An 18,217-nucleotide genomic window follows, 5' to 3' on the forward strand; every position below is an offset into this window, starting at 1 on the left:
TGAGAATAAAGAGGGATGTTGGGAGTGAATGGAGTGGGACATTTTGCAGTGACTTTTCTGCGCATGCAGTAGTGTTTGATATGTCCGCATGGGTGGGCGGAGCCTCCCACCGCTGCTACCAGTTTGCTGAACTAGTGTGAACTGGTACCAACCTACTACTGATATGGACCTCACAAAAGTCTACCATGATACTACTGAGCTATGATTTTGCATTTTTTTCCTTATTTGAATCCATAAACAGATCAAGTGACATTGCACCATTGAGTCCACATGAAAATATTTCTATTTATTTATTTATTTATTTATTTATTTGATTTGATTTGATTTGATTTGATTTGATTTGATTTGTATGCCGCCCCTCTCTGTAGACTCGGGGCGGCTAACAACAATGATAAAAACAGCACGTAACAATCCAATCCAATACTAAAATAACTAAAAAAAAAACTTATTATAAAAACCAAACATACATACAGACATACCATACGTAAATTGTAAAGGCCTAGGGGGAAAGAATATCTCAGTTCCCCCATGCCTGACAGCAGAGGTGGGTTTTAAGAAGTTTACGAAAGGCAAGGAGGGTGGGGGCAATTTTAATCTCTGGGGGGGAGTTGGTTCCAAAGGGCCGGGGCCGCCACAGAGAAGGCTCTTCCCCTGGGTCCTGCCAAACGACATTGTTTAGTTGACGGGACCCGGAGAAGGCCCACTCTGTGGGACCTAACTGGTTGCTTGGATTCGTGCAACAGAAGGCGGTCCCGGAGATAATCTGGTCCGGTGCCATGAAGGGCTTTATAGGTCATAACCAACACTTTGAGTTGTGACCGGAAACTGATCGGCAACCAATGCAGACTGCGGAGTGTTGGTGTAACATGGGCATATTTGGGGAAGTCCATGATTGCTCTCGCAGCTGCATTCTGCACGAAAATATGTGACTGATCAGAACCTGTTTCCATATCTTTTTTTGTTTTCCATCTAAGAAGACTCAGAATTTGGACTTGTGCAGAATACCTATTTTAATGGTCTCTAGTAGGCAGATTCAGATGAAATTATATTAGGCACATCAGCTGTCAGCTAACTGGCTCACCGTAGGACTCCCAATCTAGAGATATGTCATTTCACTCCTGGCTACATTTTTTTTTCCCTGACAACATTTTCTATTATAGCTGAAACTGCAAAGTTCTGAATGCAGGTCTGCCTCAATTTGAGGAAAGCTCTGCCTACAATTTGCTACAGCATATGAGTCTGACCTTCAGAATAAAAAGCATTTATTTCATATATTATAGTACCCCAAACAGGTTTTTATATTCTTCATCGGACTATAGAAAACAAGCAAATAAAACCCAAACAAAAAAACAAACACCAATTCAAAAAGGCCTATGTTTGGCTATGTTTTTCTTTCCTCTGTCTCTTAGAAGAAGAAAAATAAAGAGGATTTTTGATGGTTTCTTCTTTTCCATCTTATTTGGTAAAGAATTCTTGTACACTGATTTATTGAGTAATAAAATAATCGAAATAAGGGGGCAGTAAATATTCCTATCTGTTAGTCGATTTGAATTATGACATGTCTAAAAACATACTCAAACTTAAAAATATCATTTTTAATTATTCTTATAATTAAATCAGGATATATCTAGAAACTGTCTTGTAATTCTCAGAAAATACTGAAGCTGTTTCCTACCATTTTCAGGTGGAAATTTTAAAAGTTAGCAATAAGCCAATATTGACATAATATGAAAAAAAGGGAGTACGGTACCTCTTTAATTTTGAATTTTTATCCACCTATCCAGTTCTTTTGCAAGGACCTGGGATAGGTAAAAGTTGTCTGAATGTATTAGAGATGTTATTATGGTTTGCCGTACAATCAACCAGATGTTTAGACTGTTGTTATTTTGTTTTTGTTGTATGCTATTGAGAGCACAAATAACATTATTTGAGATGAGCAGTTTTATAAAACCCTTTACATCAAACAAATAAATGTATGGCATAGCCAACTTGCTTACTATATTCATTTTTGCCTCTTCCATTTCCAACAATTATTAAATGCTTGAATGGTTAACTAAAGCGTGTACCCTTGTGGATAATATAATGCATGTGTTTTACTCAGTGCAAAATTATAATTGAAAATCATTGCCCTGGCTTACGGTAATAAGCCTTCGCAACAAATATACAGCTTTGATTTCAGCAGGCATTGGAAGAACAGAGGCTTCATAAATAAAGTAATTTTCAAGAGATGGAAGAGTTGCTAGGTGAAGATGCCTGCAAGAAAGAGGAGATGAATTCCTATCAGAAAAAAAGCAGCTAAAATGACCAATCATATGTAATGATAGGCCTAGGAAACAAGCACGGAGACTGGATTAAAGCTCATGTTAGAAATCTGGTATCTCAAATGAAATGTAGACTCATAAATGAAATAAGTGCATTTTCAGAAATTCGCAGTAGACAGGAAAATAAATACAGGGTGATGAAACCTTCACCGTAACACATTTATGGACCTCCTGAATTACACCCATGATTTTCACATGTCTCAGCATGCATCTATTCTATCTTAAAGAACAGAGTTATGCGGGGCGGGGTGGTGGTGGTGGTAGAAAGCTGTGTTAATATTTTATTTATTTATTTATTTTATTTATTTATTTTTGTCCAATACACAATACACCAGGGTGATTCGACACAAAAATATGTAACCCTTCCCTGGTGCAGAGCTGAATACTGTAGCCTAGAGGATAATTCTCTGCCTTACAAGACAAAGGTTGCAGGTTCAAGTCCCAGTGGGTATGGCTAGCTGATGAGGCCAAAATAAGGCCAAAATAGATCTATCCTAGTCTCCCTTAATTTTCAAATTCAGCAAAAAAACATGTGACACATACAGATAGAATTGTCGGCTATCAATAAAATTAACTGCCTTGGAAATGGCCCTGGGTTGGGCTGAGAGGCAAATAAGGAGCTGTGATGTTCCTTCAATACACCAGGGTGATTCGACACAAACATATGTAACCCTTCCCTGGTGCGGAGCTGAAGGGATTGGATACTGTAGCCTAGAGGATAATTCTCTGCCTTACAAGGCAAAGGTTGCAGGTTCAAGTCCCAGTGGGTATGGCTAGCTGATGAGGCCAAAATAAGGCCGAAATAGATCTATCCTAATCTCCCTTAATTTTCAAATTCAGCAAAAAAACATGTGATATATAGATATATATCTACACACACACACACACACACACACACACACACACACACACAGTAAAATACATGATGAAGTTTATAGAGGAGATACTCATAGTAAAATATATCTATGAAAGAATAGAAAAGAAGATATAGTAATAGAACATATCAATGAAAGAATAGAAGAAGAGATATAGGAATAAAAGAAAGGAATAGAAAGGAAGGTGCGGCATCAAGAAGAGAGGATTGATCAAGGCTAGGTAACGGCTTTAAACAACTGAAAACGTCAACAAATGCAGGCAACCAGGGATGTGCACGGTGTAAAGACAGTAAACCAGAAACATAATGATGGGAGTGACAATGGCCAGCGTGTTTCAGCATGGAAGCAATTGTTCCAGTGGCTCTTGTTTGTTAGAGCGGATTCCCAGAATGAAGGCTGAGAACAGGAGGGGAGAGATGGGGCTGAAGGGCAGCTGCATACAGAACAGTGGTACGAAGGGTCTTGGCTGTAACAACCATGGAGTAGGAGCCGTACATTTTAATGACCTTAAAGTACCATTTCACACACCTCGCCTACCTGGCGCCTGTTTACAGTAATCAGTCCTCGAGGGTTATCATAAGAATGCATCAAAGCCATAATTTATCTTTATGGAAATGCATGTACCTTGATTACTTAGCTGATCATCTTTCACCTGAATCAGGGGGGCTTGCCAGAGGAAAAGATGGGTTGGTAGAAAAGGAAATAATGTGTTTCAGTTGTGCCGTTGTCTGACTGAAGATCTATGTGTGTGGGTGAGATATAATATTCAGAAGAGAAATGCAGGTGTGCTTGCAGGGTGTTTACAAATCTCCCTTTGAGAGAAACAGAAATCACATTCCCAGGCTTGATTTAAAATTGAGGGGGGGGGGGGTTGGGGTGGGTGGGTGGGGGAATACTTAAGAGAAGCTTCCATCTCCTCAAATTAGCACATGTATATGGACAGTGCTACATACGAACAAAATTATAGATTCATTCATCCATGCACTAAGCTATATTTTAATGCCAGATATTTGCATTCATGCATACAGTAGAGCTAAATCACTTATAAATTCACAGTGTCTGGGTCACACTTGTCTAGCTTGGCTTGATTGAAAGGGTTGTATGAACTCAGCCATTTTATCTTGAAATGTGATTCTACAAAATTGGATCAAATGAGAGGTTCACAAAGCAAAAGATTGCTTTATCAAGTTACGGGGCAGTTAAACATCGTTTGTACCTTCAATTTGCATTTAATGCTGAGTAAGGATTTAATGCTAAGGAATTTCAGTGTCTATAGTATGAAGCAATCAACAAGTGTTTCAGTGAGAATAAGAGGCTAAAAGGCAAGGGTCTTCTTTCTGTCTGCTTCTAGAAACAGCTGAATAGAATTTTAATGTGTTGAAACATATGCATGCATTTGAAAACTCATTTTACATTCCAAAAAATCAGAAGATTCATGGGAGAAATGATGCTCAATTTATATCCTTCTAATATTACAAGGGAAGAAAATTAGTATTCAAAATCAGGCAATTATGCATTTTGGCAATTACCTTTCTTAAAAGCAGAGATGCTGTGCAATTTTATGATCTCACCTAGTTCAATCTGGTACTGAAAGCATCAATCGTTGAGAGAACTGCAATAAACTGAATTCTCTTCAGAAAGGAATATGGGTAATGAACAATTCAGAAAAAAAGCAATGTGAATAACACATGAGCGGGGATAAAAGTAAAAAGATCATGAAATCAAGAAATGGAGGATGAAGAAGCTATTTTGATATTGTTCTGCCAGGCTCTCTGGTAGAAGCCTCCCGAAAATTCACGGGTACAAATTTCAGACACACACACGTTTGAAAATTCAAAACAATGTTCGTTATCACAAAATTCAAAACAAACAAAGCACCCTTTGAAGCACTCTTCCCCAAAACAACCTTGTCGGCTGTACAAGTCCCTTAATCAGTCCTTAAGTACTTAGCTAGTAGCTGTGAAGAAACGTCACAGCCCTCCTTCTTCCCATGAAGTGAAACACACACAAACTTTACTCTGCTTTGGTGTCAAAGGCGTGTAAAATCCACAAACAAAGTTCAGACACAGCGAGGCACGATCCTGAAGAACTGCGATCAGATAATCTTCCACAACGGCCAAACTAGCACGCTGCTTTTTATAGCAGCAGCTCTAATTACTGGAGCCCCACCCAAACACAGGTGGCCTCTCTTATCTCCAATTGGTTTGTTTATTACATTTTACAACAAAATTTATGTAATTTGCAAGGTGACAGACTTCAAAATTTGTGCAATAAGATTTTTCTCATCAGTTTTGTAAATCAGAAATTTTGACTCTGGACAATTATTATTCATTACTATTCATCAAATTGGTCTTAGTTATTTACAAACTCTGTTCAACAGTAAATTCCTTTATTTCTGCAGTGCTTTCTGACTATGCCAACATTCTTTTAAAAAGATCAAACAAACATGTAGGTTGTGCTAGAAAGAAAGTGGAAAAGAAGAGTGATTGATAAAGTTGGTGCAAATTGAGCAGTCTCTGGAATTGAGGTTTGCTCTATGGACTTCATTACTTGCTCTATAGACTTCATTCTTTGGCAATGATTTTTGTAATGTAGTATTCAAAACCTGAGCTGAATATACCACTAGCATTTCAGTTTCAATACAACATTTGAAAGGATTCAGAAAGTAATAGGTCTGTTGTATATAATGGACGGAACATTGGCCATAGTACAGGAATGAAGTCTTAGTAATGAAGAACAGAAAAACTACCTGTCAAGAAAAATACTTTTGGGGTCATGAACAAACTGGAAAACTGCAGTTCAAACAGGGTTAGGTAAACTAATTTGACCTAAAGATGAAAGAGCTAAGCAAATCCATAATTATAAGGAATCCCACCCTTAAGCAAAATAGTCAAAGAAGTATGCTACAATTGCTTTTGAGCAGCAGTCAAAGTTCATCAGGAAGACTCTTACAAGGCTACCGTATAAATTAAACATTCAGTGAAAACAAACTCATACATTGATTTTTTTTTTAGAATAGAATAGAATAGAATTTTATTGGCCAAGTGTGATTGGACACACAAGGAATTTGTCTTGGTGCATATGCTCTCAGCGTACATAAAATAAAATATACATTTGTCAAGAATCATGTGGTACGACACTTAATGATTGTCATAGGGGTCAAATAAGCAATGAAGAAGCAATATTAATAAAAATCTTAGGATGTAAGCAACAAGTTACAGTCATACAGTCAACATGGGAGGAAATGGGTGATAGGAATGATGAGAAAAACTAGTAGAATAGAAGTGCAGATTTAGTAGAAAGTCTGACAGTGTTGAGGGAATCATTTGTTTAGTAGAGTGATGGCGTTCGGGAAAAAAACTGTTCTTGTGTCTAGTTGTCTTGGTGTGCAGTGCTCTGTAGTGACGTTTTGAGGGTAGGAGTTGAAACAGTTTGTGTCCAGGATGCGAGGGGTCAGTAAATATTTTCGCAGCCCTCTTTTTGACTCGTGCAGTATACAGGTCCTCAATGGAAGGCAGGTTGGCAGCGATTGTTTTTTCTGCAGTTCTGATTGTCCTCTGAAGTCTGTGTCGGTCTTGTTGGGTAGCAGCACCAAACCAGAGAGTTATAGAGGTGCAGATGACAGACTCAATTTTACCTACCAAATGAGAAGGTACAAGTTCGAGACTGATTTACGTTATTCATAAGGCATCAGGTAATTCCTTAACAATGTTAAGATAATTTAATATATCATAAACTGTAGCTCTTGGTTTTTGTCTCATGCATTTCTTCTAATTCTTTTTGCATATTGCTGACCGATTGCTGCCTGCCTATTTATTCATACTATAACAGCATTTGTTTAGAGACTAAAGCTGGCTAAATAAACAAGGCTCTGGACTGAAGATTTATTGGTGTCCGAGTCCTCCTCCAGAAAGTTATTTAAGAGTAACATAATTGTTAGCTAAAGGTTTTCTTATGAGGTAATGTATCTGAAAGCCCAGCTCACTTTCTTTTGATAATAATTCAGACCCCTGAGCCCAGGAAAGTGTGCTATTAATCAGAGCTACCGGAAGGTGAGGGGATTAAATTGTATCACAATAGCCTGTCCGATGCCTCCTGGGAAGTTGGCAAACAAACACAAGGTAATGGCCCTCTGCTGATATACTTTCCCTGGAGCTCATCATCAGGACTATTATGTTGTAGTTCAAATCAATACTTAGCCAAGAGCCTAGTAGGTGGCCTTGGGTCCATAACTCTTTGGGGGATGGCCGTGAGGAAAATGATATACCCCTGCTATATGCTTATTGAATGTTGCTTTTAAACTCTCCTTGTAAGAATCTTGGGCTCCGTCTACTTTAGATCATGGTAGTTATGGTAGTTGATCTACCTGAGCCGCAGGGGTGCAGTGCTTAGAATGCAGTAGTGCAGTTTGATCTTCAAAGGCTCAAGGTTGACTCAACCTTCCATCCTTCCAAGGCAAAATGAGGATCCAGATTGTTGGGGGCAATATGCTGACTCTGTAAACTGCTTAGGGACGACTGTAATATTTGTTTGTTTGTTTGTTTGTTTATTTATTTAATTTTTATGCCGCCCTTCTCCGTTAGACTCAGGGCGGTTACAACATGTTAGCAATAACACTTTTTTAAAAATAGAGCTAGGCTATTGCCCCCACAATCTGGGTCCTCATTTTACCCACCTCGGAAGGATGGAAGGCTGAGTCAACCTTGAGCTGGTGATGAGATTTGAACTGCTGACCTTCAGATCTACAGTCAGCTTCAGTGGCCTGCAGTACAGCACTCTACCTGCTGCGCCACCCCGGCTTTTACTGTCTCAGTTAGCTAATATTATCCAATTATTCCAATCAAGGACTTTTTCCACCAAAAGTGGAAACTTTTGCATGGGAACAATGCGCTCTAGCAATTGAGTTGGAAACCTCTTCCCTGAATTGGTTTACTTAAGAGACCTGAAATATGGATAGAATTATAGCTGGAGAAAGAGGTCCAAAGCCCATTGGGAGTATAGATGAGGGCATGCTAGCGTGGATTTGTGCCAGATTTTTGTTGTTTTTATTGTTTTATGTTTTAACTTATTGTGTTTTATAGTTTCTTTTAAATGTTTTTTTTAACCTTTGATTGGGAGCCACTTAGAGTTGGCTGAAAGATGGGTGGCTATATAAATGCTTTAAATCAATAAAAAAAACCCTACATTTACCTGAAAAAAAGATGATTCAGATTTTGAACACATCCTTTTCCTCAAAGTAAATTATATTAAACCGGGGGGGGGGATTGCTTGTTTCCTAGTGCTGCGTGAAAGTGAGGGACCCAATGTCACCCACCTAGCTTTGTTCCTAAGGCAGGACTAGAATTCATGGGTCCTTGATTACTAATCTTGACCACTACACTAAACTGGCTTTTGATACCTTATATTACTGTAGCATTATAAACTGGCCATGAGGTAATACATATGACATGCTTGGAAAGCAGTATATTAACAGCAAGGGTGGGCTACTGCCCGAATGGGGTAGCGAAAATGGAGCTCCACCCAAGAGCATCCAATTTGCACTGAAATAATAATAATAATAATAATAATAATAATAATAATAATAATAATAATAATTTATTAGATTTGTATGCCGCCCCTCTCCGAGGATTCGGATCAGCTCACAACAACAATACACCATGTAGAAATCTAATGTTAAAAAATAATTAAAAACCCTTATTGTAAAAAACAATCACACAAACTAACATACCATACATAAACCATAATAGCTGGGGTATATCAGTTTGCTTATGCCTGGCGACAAAGGTGGATCTTCAGCAGCATTTGAAAGGCAAGGAGGGTGGGGGCAATCCTAATACTTGGGGGGAGTTGATTCCAGAGGGCCGGGGCCGCCAAAGAGAAGGCTCTTCCCCTGGGTTCTGCCAGATGGCATTGTTTAGTCGACGGGACCCGGAGAAGGCCAACTCTGTGGGACCTAATCAGCCACTGGGATTCGTGCGGCAGAAGACGGTCTCGAAGATATTCTGGTCCGATGCCATGCAGGGCTTCATAGGTCATGACCAACACTTTGAATTGTGACCGGAAACTGATTGGCAGCCAGTGCAAGCCATGGAGTGTTGACGAGACATGGGCATTTCTGGGAAAGCCCATGATTGCTCTCGCGGCCGCATTTTGCACGATCTGAAGTTTCCAAACACTCTTTAAAGGTAGCCCCATGTAGAGAGTGTTGCAGTAGTTGAACCTCGAGGTGATGAGGGCATGAGTGAGCCACGGGCACAGTCTGGTAGTAAAATTTTTAGTAACCCTTCACTGCATAAAGTATTCTATTGTGAGCAAAGAAGTGGAATATTCTTCTCATACAGCTCAATTGTATTAATGTCCAATATACAGGGAGATGAGCTGTATTCGAGAACTGGTCTGGCAAAGGTTTTGTACACCCTGGTTAGTAGTGCGCCATCCTTTACTGTACCGGTAGCAACCCGCTACTGGATTTACCAGATTCGTGTCTTAGAAAGCAGCTCTTGAGGAAAGTGTTTGGTATCCCTTCACTGATTACTCAACTTGAAGCCATCTGCATCTCTAGCTACTTAAATATCTGCAGCCAGCAAATCTTTGCTGTGATTCTGTGAGTTGAAGTTCACAGTGTCAGAAAAATTCCCCAGGCCAAGAGAATAAAAGCTAAGAGTCTTTATTAATAACATGATATAAAACATAGAAACATATATCAAACATAACATAAACATAACATAAACAAAGTTTCCGGCATGATCATACAGTATCATACAGGGACCTAGAGAAGTCACGGGAAGAATACCCGTGAACCTCAGAAGGTAAAGTACCTAATTACAAGAATCATCTTATATAGAATTTTTATGTCTTGTTTACACCCCCTTCTTCCTGTCCACTATTTGTCCATATATGGGGTTGTCTTGCATCCAATTTCATCATAGTTCCTCGGAACTCTCTAGATTAATCCATCAAGTTGTTGTTTTTCCTTTATGAATGTTTCTTGGCCTAGAAAATAGGATTTCCTCATCTCTGATACAGGATGTAAACATGTTTTTGTTCTTTTGCATTTTCTGGCAAGGTCTGCGGTCCAAAAGGTCGGAAGTTCAGTATTCTAATAAGAGTGTTTTGTATCTATCTAGGCCTTAGATGCCTAGATTCTATAGATCAGTGGTCCCCAAACTACGGCCCGGGGGTCACATGCGGCCCGCTGAGGCCATTTATCCGGACCGCGGGTGAGTCTGTCGGCCTGGAGAAACCCCCGTGGGCTCTGAGCCCCGCCCAGCTTCTCTGGCTGTGTCCGGGGACCATGCCAATGTCCCCTGTAAGGCGTGTTGTCATGCACACAACCCCCCGCCCCCCCGTACTGTCTTTGCCAAGGCCGCACTGGGGAGCTGGGCATAGGAGTTGTATAGCCAATCAGATGTTAACAAAAGAAAATTAAAAACAAAACATAAACTTTTGTGAATTTCAGACTTCCCTCCCCCTCTAAATAGTACATTCCCATTTTGTTTTTTTACTTTAAAATAAGGTATGTGCAGTGTGCATAGGGATTTGTTCATAGTTTTTTTTTTATAGTCCTGCCCTCTAACAGTCCAAGGGAGGGTGAACTGGCCCCCTATGTAAAAAGTTTGGGAACCTCTGCTATAGATAATTCTCACACACAGCTAGGAATGAAAAGCACCAGACTGGAAAAACACTATTCAAATGTTTATAAAGTGTTACGTCAGCAGAGCCACCATCATAGCTATTTACTACTACATCTTATTTCCATTGGGATCTTCTGGCGTTTTGCTTCTTCAAAGTCTTTTGAACGAATAGATATCTCATCTTAGGAGTCATTTCATCTCTACGATTCTGTATTGTGGTTGAATAGTTCCAAGGCATTTGAATCTGAAACGATTATGCGTGATGAGTAGAGTGAAGAAAACTGAAAAATGGTAACAGAGTCCCAGAGATATTTCTTGCCTCTCTTTTTTGTTCCATAACCTATAATTATACTACAGAGATAGCTGCCAAGATGCTTGAAAAGGATTCATCTAAACAAAACTTTTTCCATACTGTATATTCCCTCCTGGGAAGAAAATCTAACAAGATTTCATTTTATGTGTTAAATATGCCACCATAGCTGAGCAATAAATAAACTAATTTTTACAAACAGATCTGCTTTAACATTCACTGCTAAGCCTTGAAGAGAAAAAATGGCTCATTTTGAAGAAATACTCAGCACCTGTTTTTGAGGAAATGCAACCTGCAAACATTGAACACCTTTCTCAGTTTTTAAGATTTCAAAATACAGTGCTCTTGTTTTGCATTTTAAAATTATTTTTAACATTCTTTTATACCGACTTGAAAAACCCAGGGGAGCTGAAAGCTGTATTCCATCTGTGAATATTTCTCACTTATCTATTCAATAAAATAAAATAAAATAAAATAAAATAAAATAAAATAAAATAAGATAAAATAAGATAAAATAAAATAAAATAAAATAAAATAAAATAAAATAAAATAAAATGGTGGCATCCACGGATTGGCACCAACCAACCCAGTTTAGTGACATCATCATGACATCACCAGTGGGTCACTGACAGTTCAGCCGAACCAGTCCAAACCAGGAGAAACCCTCCCCTGGTATACTTGTATTCAGCGGTGGGCTATGAGCCGGAACGCTAAATTGCGCTCGCTGCTGCGGCTCGTAAGTTCTTGCAGGACCAGTGCGATTTTGCTACTGCACCTTTGGAGGTAGCAAAATCGTGCAGAGTCAGAGGTAAAACCTTGCTGAAACATGGGCGCAATTTTGCTACCTCCACAGGTGCAGCAGCAAAATTACGCTGGTCCCGCAAGAACCTACAAGCCATGGCAGCGAGCGCAATTTAGCATTCTGGCTCGTAGCCCACCGCTGCTTGTATTAACAAGTAATACAAGAAGATGGCTTGCATTGAGATAAACATTTTCTTGGTGGAATCCAATGCACCAAACAAATGAGAGCCATCACATTTTCAACATCCCTTTCTCTCCACATTATAACTGCATAGGTGTAGGGATAATTTATGCACTATAGGGGTTTGGGTTAGGCTGCCTGGCCTCTCCTTGCCTCAAAGAGATATAAGATATTTACTATTACTGAACACCCAAAATATACTATTTAATCCTACATGGATATATGCATATGTGCAGGGGTGGGCAGCAGGCAGGATGGGGTGGAATGCAGTTCCACCAGTGGAAATTTATTTATTTATTTATTTATTGGATTTGTATGCCACCTCTCACAACATAAATGAAGCTGTGTGCCCAGCTCCAACTGACCATGCCCCCTCCCATCCTCCTCCTCTTCCTTCGAAAGAGGCAGTAAGACCAGCACTGGCAGGAGTTGCAGGGGCCCCATTTCCTCCCCCATCTTTTCTCAACAGCTGATTGGCACCCGTTCGCCTAGCTACCCAACCTGAGGCAGGAGGTGACCCAGGAAGGAGAGCGCGGGAAATGCGAAGCAAATGGTCACCCCAGAGAGCAACACTGGGGAGGTTGTAAGTCAAGGACTTAACAGTTCACTTGAACGATGATTGTTCAAGCCACTCCCACCTGGTCACATGGCCGGCAAGTCACTCCTACCCAGTCACATGACCATCAGGCCACACCCACAAAATAAGCCACACCCACAGTGTGGCAGTAAAAGTTTTGGCTGCCCATTACTGCATATGTGTACATACATTTTATACACAGGAACTCAAAAATATACATTATCTACTATATGTAAACTCCATTTGACTATCCCCACTGCGTGCCCCCACCTGTGTGGGCAGAAGCCCATGACTGCCCACAATGGAACACCTTATTTACAGTAACGAAAGCATTGATTTTAATGAACGTTCAGAAGAGACCAGAAATCATCCTGAGCAAGCCACCCAATGGTTATAGGTTTATTTCTAGCTGTCATCCCATCATCGCTATGACTTTGGAAAAGAACACAAAAAATTGTGCATTCAGCATTTTTTGATTTGATTTGATTTGATTGCCGCTCCCTCTCCGTAGAGTCGGGGCGGCTAACAACAATAATAAAACAGCATATGACAAATCTAATATTTAAAATAACTAAAAAACCCTTATTAAAAACCAAACATACACAGTTGCAGCAGTAACAATTATCTGGGCCTTCTTTCAGTTTCTACCACAGAAGAAGATTGGATTTTACAATCTAAGCTTTTGAGTGTGTGTGTGTGTGCTACGTTCAGGGCCAATCTACCATTCATCACTGTAAGGCAGTGAGCATTTTATGTCATTGCTGTGGCATCTGGTTCAATCATTATTTATGTGATGTGTGTCCACATCTGTGCTTTTAGTGCTCTTTCCATCGTTAGCCCAGGGTGTTTTCGGGAGAAGGCATTTCTGATATTTTGGGTTGTGGCAGTTTCTAGAGGCTACAGAGTTAAAAAATAAAATCTAGTAGGGCACAAGAAGACATATCCACCTAAAAGTGTTCCAGATGGAGACTGGAAGATGATGACAGGAAAGATGGCACAAAGATGGGTAGGTGATATGGACTGATCCTCCCCAAAAATGCCATTGCCACTACAATGCTTCCAGCAGGATTAAGAGCCATGGTGACACAGTGCTTAGAGTGGAGTATTGAAGGATACCTCTGCCCACTGCCAGCAGTTTGATTCTGGGCAGGCTCAGGGTTGACTCAGCCTGCCATCTTTCCAAAGTTGGTAATATCAGCACCCAGATTGTTTGGGACAATACAACGATACCTCGTCTTACAAGCCCTTCGTCAGACAAACTTTTTGAGATACAAACCCGGGGTTTAAGATTTTTTTGCCTCTTCTTACAAACTATTTTCACCTTACAAACCCAACGCTGCCACTGGGATGCCCCGCCTCCGGACTTCCGTTGCCAGCGAAGCCCCCGTTTTTGCACTGCTGGGATTCCCCTGAGGCTCCCCTCCATGGGAAACCCCACCTCCGGACTTCCGTATTTTTGTGATGCTGCAGGGAAATCCCAGCAGGGGAATCCCAGCAGCGCAAAAATGAGCACTTCGCTGGCAACGGAAGTCCGGAAGTGGGGTTTCCCAGTGAGGGGAGCCTCAGCGAAATCGCAGAATCACAAAAACACAGAGGTCCGGAGATAGGGTTTCAAGGACTTCGGTGTTTTTGCGATGCTGCGATTTCACTGATGCTCCCTTCGCTGGGAAACCCCACCTCCGGACCTCTGTTGCCAGCGAAACGCTCATTTTTGCGATCCCCTGCTGGGATTCCCCTGCAGCATTGCAAAAGCACAGAAGTCCGGAGGTGGGGTTTCCCATGGAGGGGAGCCTCAGGGGAATCCCAGCAGCACAAAAACAGGCGCTTCTGCTGGCAAAAGTGGTGAATTTTGGGCTTCCACGCATTAATTGCTTTTCCATTGATTCCTATGGGAAACATTGTTTCGTCTTACAAACTTTTCACCTTAAGAACCTCGTCCCGGAACCAATTAAGTTTGTAAGACAAGGTATCACTGTTGATTCTGTAAACCGCTTAGAGAGGACTATGAAGCACTATGAAACAGTATCTACCGTAAGTCTAAGTGCTATTGTTATTTTTATTATTTCAAAAATGATACAAAGCAGCAAACCTGTTTACATACATGGAATAAGCAACATAACAACTGGAATAGATGATTGTGGGTTGTAAATCAGTCCATGATTTATGTAGTATCCCCCTTTTCCCCCCACTTGCAATACTTCATCGTGGTGCATATTTTTTTTAAAAACACACTGGATTCTCTGATGTGTTTGATGCATATTACTATTAAGTATCACTTGTGTTTTGAAGAAATAGAGCTAGAAATAGTCCAGCAAATACAACGTATCCTTTGTAAAACAAAAATGAAAAGTGTTTTCCCCACAAAATCTTCCTCTTCTTTGCACAATGGGATTCATATGCTGGTGGGTTTTTCCCTCCAAATAAGGGGTGGGCTACTGCCCAGATGGGGTGATGGTGGGAACGCAGTGGGGTAGTGAAAATGGAGTTCCACCCCATAGCACCCAATTTGCACTGAAAGATGTTCAAAGAAAATGCAGGGCGTCCTGCATAAGCCACGCCCATAGTGTGGTAGTAAAAAGTTTGGAAGCCCTTCACTGCCCCAAATGTATTATTAATTTTAGGAACCCAATAAGCCATTATTCATTCCTCTTTTCCTTAATCACAGCTGCAAAGAGCCATATAGCATTTCAGCTTTCTGACAATCCAAAGAGAATCTAGGATGGGGTCGGAAAGACAAAAGGGGAGGCAAAAAAAAAGGAAAAAAAAAAGAGCAGCCCTGTAATTCTGCACAGTGTGGCATGATTAAAATGAACTCTATCATGTGCCTTGCCCCTCTGGAGGAATTGACTTCTTGTTGGGGCAAGAGATAATTCACTCTCTGTGCTGGCTTGCTCCTGGGTCTTGGTAGAGGAGAAGCTGTAAACTGTGTCAACCTTAAGTGAATTATTTATGATGAGATTTGAGGGTATTTTTTTGTATGTTTGTCGTGGTGGACTGCTATTCGGCAGAGATGGAGACCAGGAAACTCATTTTCACTCTAGGAGACAACAGATTTATACGCCAGGGTCTGCTTAGCTGTCTTCCTGCCCCCTCCCAATATTGCAGCTAGATCCTCACCTGTATCTTATCACTTGAATATAAACAAAGCACTCTCTTTCTGTCTGCCTGTTTCCCTCCTTCTCTCTCTCTCTCTCTCTGTGTGAGTGTGTGAGAGAGACAGAGAGACAGACAAAAAAAGAAAGAAAGAAAGAGAGAGAGAGAGAGAGAGAGGCAGAGAGACAGACAAAGAAAGAGAGAGAGAGAGAGGCAGAGAGACAGACAAAGAAAGAAAGAAAGAAAGAGAGAGAGAGAGAGACAGAGAAAGAGAGAGAGAGAAAGAAATAGAGACAGAAAGAGAAAGAAAGAGAGAGAGAGACAAAGAAAGAAAGAGAGAGAGACAGAGAGACAGACAAAGAAAGAAAGAGAGAGAGAGAGAGAGACAGAGAGACAGACAAAGAAAGAAAGAGAGAGAGAGAGAGAAAGAGAGAGAGACAGACAGACAGACAAAGAAAGAAAGAAAGAGAGAGAGAGAGAAACAGAGAGACAGACAAAGAAAGAAAGAGAGAGAGAGAGAGACAGAGAAAGAGAGAGAGAGAGAGAGAGAAAGACAGACAGACAGACAGACAGAAAGATAGAGAAAGACAGACAGAAAGAAAGAAAGAGACAAAGAGAGAAAGAGAGAGAGTTCCATTGCAGTAGAAAGGAAAGGCACACCATTTATTACATCCCTGTCTAAAATGAATCTCAAAGCAAGCATTTCATCCTCTCATGTAATCATCATAAGGTAGAAAATGAAATTTCCCAAACCTAAAAGCATGCAGGAGAGTGCTTCAGGGCACTGCATGTCAGTATTTTACTTTGATGTATGGTGTGTGTGTGTTTTAAGAAGGAAAATGAAAAAAGATGTAGCAAGCCTTTTGTGATTTTGGTGCTGGCACTTAACTCTTTCGTGGCAGGCAGACAGGTGGGAGAAGGAAGCTTCTGAAAGGATTAAAAACAAAAGTCTCGTATGATGCCTTAAGAAGCCACGTGATACCATAATGCAGATGTTACAACTTGCAGCCTGTAGAAAAAGATGGCTTGCTATTCACATGGTGTCCTTTGCCTGGACAAGACCCCTGGACATTGTATTGGGGCTTGATAAAAGGACGGGCTAGAATACAGGTAGTCCTCAACTTACAACATTTTGTTTAGTGACTGTTTGAAGTTACAACAGCATTGAAAAAAGTGGCTTATATATGTTTTTCATAGTTAACAACCACTGCAGCATCTCTATAGTCACATAATCAATGGCTCAAGGTTGACTCAGCCTTCCATCCATCCGAGGTGGGTAAAATGAGGACCCAGATTGTGGGGGCAATATGCTGGCTCTGTTAAAAAGTGCTATTGCTAACACGTTGTAAGCTACCTTGAGTCTAAGGAGAAGGGCGGCATTAAAAATAAATCAAATAAATAAATAATCAAAAATTGAACCTATGGCAAATGGTTCTTTTTTATGGCAGTTGCAGCATTGTGAGGTCCAATTTTGTGACTTTCTGATAAGCAAAGTCAATGGGGAAAACAGAATCACTTTATAACCATGTTACTATCTTAACAACATCAGTGATTCGCTTAAAAATTGTGACAAAACAGGTTGTGAAAGGGGGAAAACACACTTAACGGTTTTGCTTAAGAACAGAAATTGTGGTTGTGAAAGGTGGATTTACTTTATGCCTAGTTTCAATAGCACACACGAATTCTAAGGGATTTCTTATTTGAATGTGTATTTGTGTCTGTATACATGTTATGCAGCTACAATTTAGAATATCTAGTGTTGTCTAATTCCTCAATCAGAGCCATAGAAAGTACTTTTCTCCTGGGTTTGCTTAATCTTTGGTTGATTAATATATTTCTTCTCTAGAGATGCAAGCTCCAAAATTTGATTCCACCTGATTTTTGGCCATCACAAAGCCTTTTTCTATCCTATTTTATTCTCCTGCTCTTCCCTGATGAAATCTGCTCTTTAGAGACTCAGTGGTCCTTGTATATGCCAACATTTCTTTACTATCCCCTGTGTTGCTGCCTATTTACACTTATTGTCACAGTCACCATCAGCAGGGCTTGCCATCTGCTTCTAGCACTGAGATTAGATCATATTTTTATGATTTATTCATACAAGCCAAGAAAATAATTATGTCCATTAGTGTTGTCCTTGATTTTAGATTTGGAAAAAAACAAAACATTGAGTGTCTCGAAGTCTATAATCTTTTTCAAATGCTGCATACTACAAATGTAGACTAATCTTCCAGCCTCATTTGAGTCACAACAGGGTCTCTCCCCCTTCCACTGCCATTTCAGAAATGATAGTCTAAGTAACTCTTTTTGTCTACCTTTGTAGTCTCCCTGCAAGATGCAACATGTGGGTCAGAATTGCCACACAATTCCTGGGCATTAATAGGCATCTAATATTCTGCAAGGCATTTATGTAAAAATAGTCAGT

Source organism: Erythrolamprus reginae, chromosome 2, assembly GCF_031021105.1.
Source record: "Erythrolamprus reginae isolate rEryReg1 chromosome 2, rEryReg1.hap1, whole genome shotgun sequence".
NCBI lineage: Eukaryota > Metazoa > Chordata > Lepidosauria > Squamata > Dipsadidae > Erythrolamprus > Erythrolamprus reginae.